Source organism: Engystomops pustulosus, chromosome 5 (assembly GCF_040894005.1).
Source record: "Engystomops pustulosus chromosome 5, aEngPut4.maternal, whole genome shotgun sequence".
In the NCBI taxonomy this organism is placed as follows: Eukaryota; Metazoa; Chordata; class Amphibia; order Anura; family Leptodactylidae; genus Engystomops; species Engystomops pustulosus.
Window position 1 is genome coordinate 106,771,885 of NC_092415.1, and position 10,152 is coordinate 106,782,036.

The 10,152-nt window shown below is 40.6% G+C and overlaps 1 long non-coding RNA gene across 1 annotated transcript in view; it reads left to right on the top strand.

The window, feature by feature from the left end:
- Positions 1-8,840, top strand: part of LOC140134099 (uncharacterized) — a 39,566-nt gene extending 30,726 nt beyond the window's left edge. Inside the window, exon 3 of the long non-coding RNA XR_011856090.1 lies at positions 8,291-8,840. This is a non-coding gene — a long non-coding RNA (uncharacterized lncRNA). The remainder of the gene's footprint in view (positions 1-8,290) is intronic.
- Positions 8,841-10,152: the final 1,312 nt, after the last annotated feature.

Genomic DNA, 10,152 nt, shown 5'->3' on the forward strand with positions numbered 1-10,152 from the left:
ATGACCGCGGCGTGTAAGCGTGTCCCGCGTGGATCGGACCCCCTCCCCCCCCCCGGTGTGCTTACTGGAGGATCCAATCCCTCCTGCCTCAGCCCCGGGTTCCAACGAGTGACCCGAGGCTGTCAGCTCCTCTCTGTGCCGGGTTCTGCCTCAAGGCAGGACACGGCTGTATGTAACTGAGCATGCTCAGCATGCTCAGTTACTTACAGTATACACTGCAATACAAGTGTATTGAAGTGTAAGGGCTTGAACAAGCGATCAGATCGCTTGTTCAAGCCAAGAATTCGAAAATGTAAAAAAGTTAAAAAAAAAAAATTAGTCATTTTTGAATATAATTAAATAAATAAAAGTCCCATAATCTCCCCAGTTACATATAAAATGCAAATAAAGTATATAAAACACAAAAACACGTACATATTTGGTATCACCGCGTACGTATCAATCTGTACAATAAATCTAAATCAATATTGAACCCGCTCGGTGAACGACGTAAAAAAAAAACCTTGAAAAACTTCTCGTAATATACAATTTTTCATCAAACACCATCACTAAAAATGTTCTAATAAGTGATCAAAAAAATTTACATTCTCTAATATGATACGAATGAAAAGAACAACTCTTTTTGCAAAAAATAAGCCCTCAAGCAGATCTAACAACAGAAAAATACAGAAGTTATGGCCCTAAAAAGTTGTCAAAAGTAAAAACAATGCGATTTTCTCCAATATTGGTTTTGCTCAGGAAAGCTGAGCAAAGATGAGAAAAACTATATAAATGAGGTATCACCGGAGTCTTAGTGAACCAGAGAATAAAGATAAAAAAAATTTTTTTACATTATGGTGAGTAGGGGAAAAAACCATGCTAAAAATCCCAAATAAAAATTGATGATTTTGTTTGTGTCCCCCTTGAAATAGTTAATAAAATCTCATGAATAAGCTATAGACCCCCAAAATGAATTATCTATACATTGTATCTCATCCGGTAAATAATAAGCCTCATATGTTTGCATTACAAAGAAAAAATACAAATTTATAGGTCGTACAATGTGCCAATACAAATCTGCTGTGAAGGGCAGATTCATTCATCCTATGCCCGGCTGTGAGTCTGTTAGGGTTGGGTAACACAGAAGACAGGGGAGTGTGTGCCCTGAGCTTGCCCCAACCTCTGTCCCTTCCTATAGCCCCCCCACGCTAAACTGTGGGGCGACTACGTGAAGACTCGAAATACACTGGATAAGTGGGGGAAGGGAAACACAAACAGACTGACAAACATAAAACACAAAAGAATGGTAAACTAGCCGGAGTCACAACGAGAGGGTACGTCAAGAGCAAAGTCAGTAAGCATAGAGTCAATGTCAAAAACTAGCCGAGGTCACAACGATACAGATACAGAGTGAGTCAACCTAATGCACAGAGCGAGTGATGAAGGGATTTCAAACACTGGCACAGGTGACTAGTGAAGCTGCAATTTATGCAGTCAGAACCCCACCTCAGAACCTGATAGGAGCTGGACAACTTCTGGGAATTTACCCCTCATGGTGCAGAATAACCAGGCACCATGCAGAGGCACCACATGTCCCAGCAGTTCCAAACACAACTCCTAGACAGCGCGAGATTTTAGCAGCCGCTGCCCGGGACGAGAGGAAGAGTTTGCGCAAATACGCGCCGGGGGTCGGAGAACGCTGCTAGCACCACCAGAAGAACCAGAAGTCCCAGCATTCTCCCTAGCGAACCTGACAGCGCCCATACAGCAGGACACCACCACATATGGGGTATCAGTACACTCGGAAGGAATTGGGCATCAAACTTTGAAGTGCATTTCATCATTTAATTTATTCTGAAACTGTCAGTTTTGGTCTAAATGAATGTATTTTCCAAAAAAATTTGAAAGTTTCTACATCGCAGGTCCATATTATTTTAATCCATGTGAAACACTTAAAGGGTTAATAGACTTAATAGAAGTTGTTTTACACGTTAAGGGGTTACGTTTCTATAGTGGGGTAATTTATGGGGTTTTACTATTATTTAGGCCTTTCAAAGTCACTTGGAAGCTGAGTTGTCCCTTAAAATGTGAGTTTTGGCAGTTTTCATGAAAATGTGAAAAATGGCACCTAAAGTTCTGCGCCTCATAACATCCTAGAAAAATGAGAGGACACATAAAATATTGTCTCAACATAAAGCAGACATTACGTAAATGTTAATTATCAAGCTTTTTGGGTAGTTTTACTTCCTGTCTGGAAAGCAGAACATTTCAAACTTGGAAAATGAAGAATTTTTACAAACTTTTGCCAAATTTTCACTTTTTTTCAGAATGAAACGCAAAACTTATCACTTAAATTTTGTAACTAACATGAAGTACAATGTGTCACGAGAAAACAGTCTCAAAAAATGTTAAAGCGTTCCGAAGTTATAACCATTATCGTGAGACATGTCAGATTTGAAAAATCGAGTCTGGTCATTAAGCTGAAAACTAGTGTCGGTGATAAGGGGTTAATACTGGTAGATTTTGGCACCTATTCTGCCATGGTTTCACTGTGATTGATTTATAGCTGGGTGGTGCATTTTGCTTGCCTCAGGCACCAAAATGCCTTGTCTCAGCCCTGTTCTGACTCTCCCCAGACTGATCACTATTGGCCTTTTGATGGATATGCTGAATAAATAACAGTCCAGGTAAATATTTAAAAAAAACAACAGCTAAGGTGAGATCTCATTACAATATACAAATATCGAAATGGGCAGCACAAGAAACTTTTAAAAGATCAAGAGGGCTTTAAAGCCTAGAGGAGAGGTAGTTCTACCATCGCCATTGAAAGGGATTCTTTACTGTATGATTAGTGAACTGCCATGGAACTGCCACAAAATATTGTAATGGCTGATAATTTGAACATGTTCAAGAGGGTCCTTGATGTCTTTCTGGAGAGCAAAAATATCACATCATATGGGAATAAAACTTTTTGTTAATAGTTTCTTTCACAGAAGTTCCCCACTCCCCACTAATAACACAATAGTCCACTCACCTTATTTTCCTGTTTTCTTGCATAATCACTAAGTAGCCCATGCTGTGGGGAAGGATCCTCATTTAGCTGAAGGAGATGTAGTTACTTATCTAGCTTTAATAGCATGATTCTGGCAAAGGATGAGAGAGGAAAGGCTTCCAGCATGGGACTCTACTTGAGATCTAACCTGCACGGCAACCGTCCCCCAGCCAGAGCAAAGGTGGCTGAAATACTATGATATTGCAGGGTATTATGGCTGTCTATTAGGTCCTGCCTTTGGTAAGAAAGGGCAGAGAAGTGCCAATGTAGGGGGATTCCCACTCAGGACAAGTTAGATACTGCAGTCAGTACTGACTAACATCTAAGTTGTTAAAAGGCTGCAATCTATGCTTACACCAACTGCCGCCATTGCAGCAGGAGCCCCGCTATCATCTTATGCCAGGCTAAATAATACAGATGCAGACAAACCTAGAAACACAGTTCGGTTATTTTATAGAATTGTCCTTAAAGGGGTTTGCCCATGAAAGAAACTTCTCAAATTTTAATCCCCTAGTGATGTTTATACAACAAAGATAATTTTTAACCCCCTTACTTTACAATTTTAATGTTTTCGGTCCTATAAAAATGCAAATAAGCCTCTTTTGCTTGTACGATAGCCCTCTTAACACCAAGCATGACTTTCAGGAAGCCTAATGACATGATGTGGAATTAAAGCCAAACCAATATATCTATTTCAGAAGGAACATATTCCCAACTGTAGAGAGATCTGCTTTGATGTGGTTACATCTCTGCAATACAGGCTGGGTCTGGTGAAGACCGGGTGTCACTTCTATTCCGGTCCCAGGCGTCGGCTTGTGCCATCGTCTGTGGTGGTCCAGGGGGTTCACTAACCCCGAAGCCTGACAAAATAATTAGGGACTCTTACTTAACTTGATTGTTTGAGTGCCTTAACCTGTATAATGCCACACCTTTTTATGATAAATTATAGATTTTTTATGAAAATAAAACACATTTAAAAAATAAAACAAAAAAATGTTAGATTCCTGTACACTTGAATATCAGGTTGACCTTTAGAAAAGAGGCCTAATAATACTTTTCTGTGTTAGCAAAGGAAAGATTTTGTAGTTTTGCGGGATAAAGAATAAGACACAGGATATTGAAACAAGGCTATCTTACATCTGAGACCAAGTACTGTATCAGATTGCAATATTAAAAAAAAGTTCATGATAGTATTGCAGAAATAATTTTCTAGGAGCCTGTTACAGCTACAGGTATAGTAGGAAAGCACGACACTCATCACCAACATATAACAATTACATGTAAATTGTAAAGTTTACCCCAAGTATTGTTTTTGGCTTTTTCTTTGGTCTGTAAGTAAAAAACTTTTTGTTTTTCACCAAAACAATGCAAGACACTGGGTTTTGGTTACCAATCACATGCATTTACATAGAAACGCACATACGATTGGGCCGAGGCCCACCCACATACGCTAGCGCTACATGTGACCGCACCCTTATTTTGTTTTGCTTTTGTCTACACAGGGATTGGGCTTGCATGTCTCCCTTATGTAAAACAGGAATTAAGCTTGCACATCTCCATTTCCTTCCAATGGTGCATGTCTCCCCTTACTAAGCAGTCAATTAATCTTGCATGTCTCACTTTTTTTCTTTTATTAAGGTAAGTTTCCATTCCTTTTCATTATTTGATCTTACTTGTCTCCTCTATATTCAGGGGATTGACCTTGTATGTCTCCTCTGGTGGCCTGGGAATTATACCTATATCTCCCCTAATGGTTCAGTCTTCCCTGATTGGGGATTGATTCTTTCATCTCCCCTAAGCGTACTGCCTCTTTAGCAGCATCTGGGGTAACCTCTGGTGGTGGCTACTTTTGGGATTGCAACTGCTGATGCCACACTTCTGCCCATTCCTATGCTTTGGGCTGCACTTTTATGGTTTGCTCCCTCACTGCAATGGGGTCTATGCCAGGTTGCATGAAGTGTATGTAAGTCCCTAGTGGAGTACAGTAATGAGAGATGTGTGCCGAAACCTTTGCTTTGTTGCTGGGTAGCATAATCATCTAGTCATGAAAAGTGGAGGAACCAGCTCACCTCGCTTCCTGAGTGTTGAGTGAGGCACGGGCCACCCTTCTGCCAGGGTATACAAGTACTTGTTGCACCAAAAATTCGAGGTCCAGCCACGCTCCAAACACTTTGAAATATTTTCGTTCTTTATTGAAGCATTAAATAGTGATACAGGAAATCCACTTGTGACAGACACATCACAGCTTACGCGTTTCGGACAAGTGTACTGTCCTTAGTCATAGCTGACAACTAACAGAGCAAACAAACATTTATACTTAAAATTGGACCAAGTGCCGCCCCCAATCGGAAGATCACGTGATCGGAGGCATGGTCAGCTGATTCATCTCCTAGGAAACGGAGCGCTGGCCACCGCAAACAGGAAGATGAAGGATGTAGAGATCCGTATGGCATCGCGGTGACGATCAATTTGAGGAATATGATCCGGAGCTAGGAAACGCAGTCTTTCGGTAAAGGTGAGTCAGGTAAAGCTTCGTGTTGGGAAGCGACCAGCACCGCGTGGCCGAGACAGAATCTGAGTATATGACTCAAGATTCGGAAGCTGAACAGGGGACAAGTACTCCAAAAAATGCATCTTACTACAAAAAGAAAAGAAATAGAAAACCAACAAAAAACGTAGAGGGGGCGGAAACACAGAAACCAGAAAACCAGATGGCATCCCCTCATGGACATTAAGGAGTCAGAAACCCAAATAGGTGACCTGGACGTCATTAACCTATCGAAACATGATCTTACCACGGAACAGGTCAGACTGTAATCTTTTGGTCTTAATTTTGTTCCAACCAAAGATTTTGATATGTTTCATACTATATGTGACATTAACAAGTTTGTTTGTCTGTCAGGCGACACTTTTTTAATCTTAATGAAGGTCGCATGACAGTTTCTACAAATAATAATACTGTTGTTAATGAATTTAAAACTTTAGATTTTGCTGATCAACTCACACTGCTTGATTTGATGTCTTTGGATAACACTAATGATGTACAAAAATATACTAATATGATTGATAGTTTCAGAGTCAAGAACCCTAGTTTTTATCCAATCAACTCACGTACTGATTCCATGGATCTGTTTCAGGAGAGGATTGAACGGGATCTTAAGAAATTGACAACTTCCATGGAATCCAAATCCCACAATCTCTCTCCTCCCCTGAAACGAGCATTAATTGAGATAAAAAGCTGGCAGGATGTCATTCTCAAAATGTCTGACAAAGGGGGCTCAGTTGTGGTAATGGATAAGCTTATGTACAAAGAACAGATTTTATCATTACTCAGTGACAGCTCCACATACAAAAAACTCACTGGAAATCCCACAGAGTGTTTTAAGGCAGAATTATCCAGGCTCCTTAATGAAGGTCTGCACATTGGTGCATTAACACAAGCCCAGGTTGGCCAGATAACAGTAAAAAATCCAATAACACCTATAACGCATGCTTTACCAAAGACACACAAGGGACAATCGCCCCCACCTATGCGCCCAATAATATCGGGTATTGGTTCTTTGAGTGAGAATTTATGTAGTTGGCTGGACTGGGTATTACAGCCGTTGGTACAAAGGGTCCCAGGATATCTACAGAACACTAGGGATGTTTTAGGTGCGTTAGACTAAAAATGCTGGCAGGCAAATTACCATTGGGTCAGTTGTGACGTTGTGTCACTATATACTTCCATTCCACATAGTGTAGCACTTGCAGCCTTACAATTCCATCTGGAAAAATTTACAGATTATACTGCAGATTTCACACATAACTTTTTTATGTTTGACAATCTTTATTATTTACAGATTAGAGGTGTTAGTATGGGGGCCAAGTTTTCCCCATCACTGGTTAATCTAACGATGTTGTGGTGGGAGGAACATACCATCTTCACAACGGATAATCCATATGCCCCGTGTATTGAGTGGTATGGCAGGTACATCGACTATATATCCTGATCATTTGGCGGGGAGATGTGCCTGCCATACCACCCTTTATAACATACCTCAACAACAATACAATTAATCTGAATTTTACACACAGTGCGCATCCAGAGGAGATCACATTCCTGGATCTCCATCTGGAGGGTATTATTGGGGTAATACCATCTTACATGCCAACTCACAGCACCCACCCCATACCATCCGAGCAATTCTGTTAGGGGTATTGACCCGTATTAGAAGGAATTGCAGTACTGACAATTCATTTAACATTGAATCCCAGAATGCCTGCAATAGATTGAGTAAGAGGGGCTATCCTGATTGGACTCTGAAAAGGGCTTATAACAAGGCTAAGAATAAGAACAGATTAACACTCATTCACCCACAACGGGATGACAATTCCACCATACAGAATAGACCGGATTCACGGTCTATTCCTACACTGGTGTTACAATATAGCCCTCAATTCAATGCTATCTCTGAGATCGTCCAACGACACATTTCACTTTTAAAAACAGACTCCATCATGGAGCAAATCCTTGATGGGGGTTGCAGAATTGTGTCAAAGAGGGGGCAAAGTCTTGGTAATTTATTGTCACCATCACTATACAGTTCAGAGACAAAACAAACATGGCTAGCCACACAAGGGTTTTACAAGTGTGGAGCAACCAGGTGCACCACATGCAAGTTTGCCTCTAACAAAAAGAAATCTTTTTCCGATAACACTGGTCAAAAATGTTTTCCAATTAAGTGATTTTTAAATTGCAACACGACTAATGTGGTGTATATTATTTATTGTACCATGTGCAACTTAACATATGTTGGACACACCACACGTAAATTTAAAATTAGGTTTACTGAACACCTTTATGATATATCCAACCCTTTGGGTCATAATTTATCAGGTGCATCGAAACACTTTGGCCAGATACATCATGGTGATGTCAGCTCCCTTAATACTTATGCCATTGAAAAAATTAACAAACAGAGCAGAGGTGGAAATATAGGAGTCCGATTGGCAAATAGGGAGGCTTTTTGGATTTTTTCCCTGGGAACCTGTTTTCCCCAGGGCTTAAATTCAAGGAGGGAATTGATGTACCACTATTAGAACTTTAGTGACCTTTTTCTTTCCCCCTTCTCCAACCCCCCCACCCCACCCCGCCTCCCTCTCTCGTTCCCCTTATAGTGTTTTTCCGTCTAGGTAAAAGTCCGTTCATGTATTTTAAATTTTATTAGAGTTTAGCAACTTTACTATATTTTAACGACTGTCTCTTGTACCTTTTAGATTTTCACCCATTTCTATTACACCTCAAACAAGAGTCTGTCTCGGCCACGCGGTGCTGGTCGCTTCCCAACACGAAGCTTTATCTGACTCACCTTTACCGAAGGTCCGCGTTTCCTAGCTCCGGATCATATTCCTCAAATTGATCGTCACCGCGATGCCGAACGAATCTCTACATCCTTCATCTTCCTGTTTGCGGTGGCCAGCGCTCCGTTTCCTAGGAAATGAATCAGCTGACCATGCCTCCGATCACGTGATCTTCCTGAACATGTGACGATTATCGCCCCATTATGTGTGAAGGCGATCCCAGAGGTTCAACACAAGATACTCTTGATCAAATGTTGTAAATGTTTTAGGTCTTATGTTATATAAGGGGTGTGAATTGTGAGCCCGTGTCATAAATTTTTCATGTATATACATTTATTAATTCGACAGGGAGGCCGTTTCACGCCAGGGTTTGAACCAGAAGCTCTGCCCCGATTGGGGGCGGCACTTGGTCCAATTTTAAGTATAAATGTTTGTTTGCTCTGTTAGTTGTCAGCTATGACTAAGGACAGTACACCTGTCCGAAACGCGTAAGCTGTGATGTGTCTGTCACAAGTGGATTTCCTGTATCACTATTTAATGCTTCAATAAAGAATGAAAATATTTCAAAGTGTTTGGAGCGTGGCTGGACCTCGAATTTTTGGTGCTACTAGCATAATCATCTACCAGTGAAGGGTAAGAAGTGCCTATTTACCTCTCTCCTATCTGTCTGCACTTCTGCTGTACTTACTTGAAACAAGTCAGTATCCAGCATCCCCTGCTCTCTATGGTTAATTCACATGGAGTCAATGATGGATGGGCACAGGTGTTGTGGCGTAATACAACTCAGTGGGGTACATGTATCAGTTATTCGGCTGCCACTTTTTCAAGTTTCCTGAAGTTGTCCAACTTAATCATTAAAATGTATCTTAAGTTTTTCCCTTTGTGATAGATGTGATGAGTTGCCTGTTTAGTCTCACTTTTGCAACTTTTTGTGGTGTGAAAATTTTTTGTCCCAAAAGTAAGTCTGGGTCTAGCATGCTCTGTTTTTGGATTTATTATGTGCAAGAATGGGACAATTTCCGAGCCCAAAAGTCTCACAAGTTGAACAAACATCTGGGCTACAAAGATAAATACGGCTCACTGCATTAAATCCTTCAGGCTGCTAACTTTGGTACGCTGCACGATTCTGCACCTAAAAAGTCTCAAACTGTGAAAAGTCTCACAAAAAAGTTGCACAAAAAAAAAGAGAGAAAGAAATAGGAGTGATCCATGTCCCCCAGTAACATGCACCCCTTGCTCTCAGAGGCTAGTGGACATTCAGTCCTCTGTCAGGTGGTATATCAGCATGCATGTTACACAGTGTATGTGATGTAGTCCTCACCTCCAGGTCTGTAACATCACATAACCTGCAATCTGTACATCATTGATCTGTGATCCAGCTCTCTCTTCTCAGATTATCAACAAAGAGCATGAGAATCAGACTCTAGTGTTACTGTGAATCCTCTAATACAGGTGAACATGGAATAGGTGATTAATTTGCCTTCCTTTTCTGACAGAGTGTATTATACATAATACATGTATTATAGGTTATTACTAAGGGTAAGTATATGTTTACAGCTGGTGTCGATTTATAATTCAGCCCCTTTGCTGTTGGTAGTTGAGAACATAAAGCTGTCATACTGTGGTTTCATTAGTATATTATAATATAGGTATTTTGATTGGTAGCAAGGGACCAATGGGAAACCAAAACATCATTTTTTTTTACAGAGAAGGGCCTTCACTTGAAAACCTAGTACATCTGTTCATGCTCTCAATACACATGTGCACAAGAGCCATTT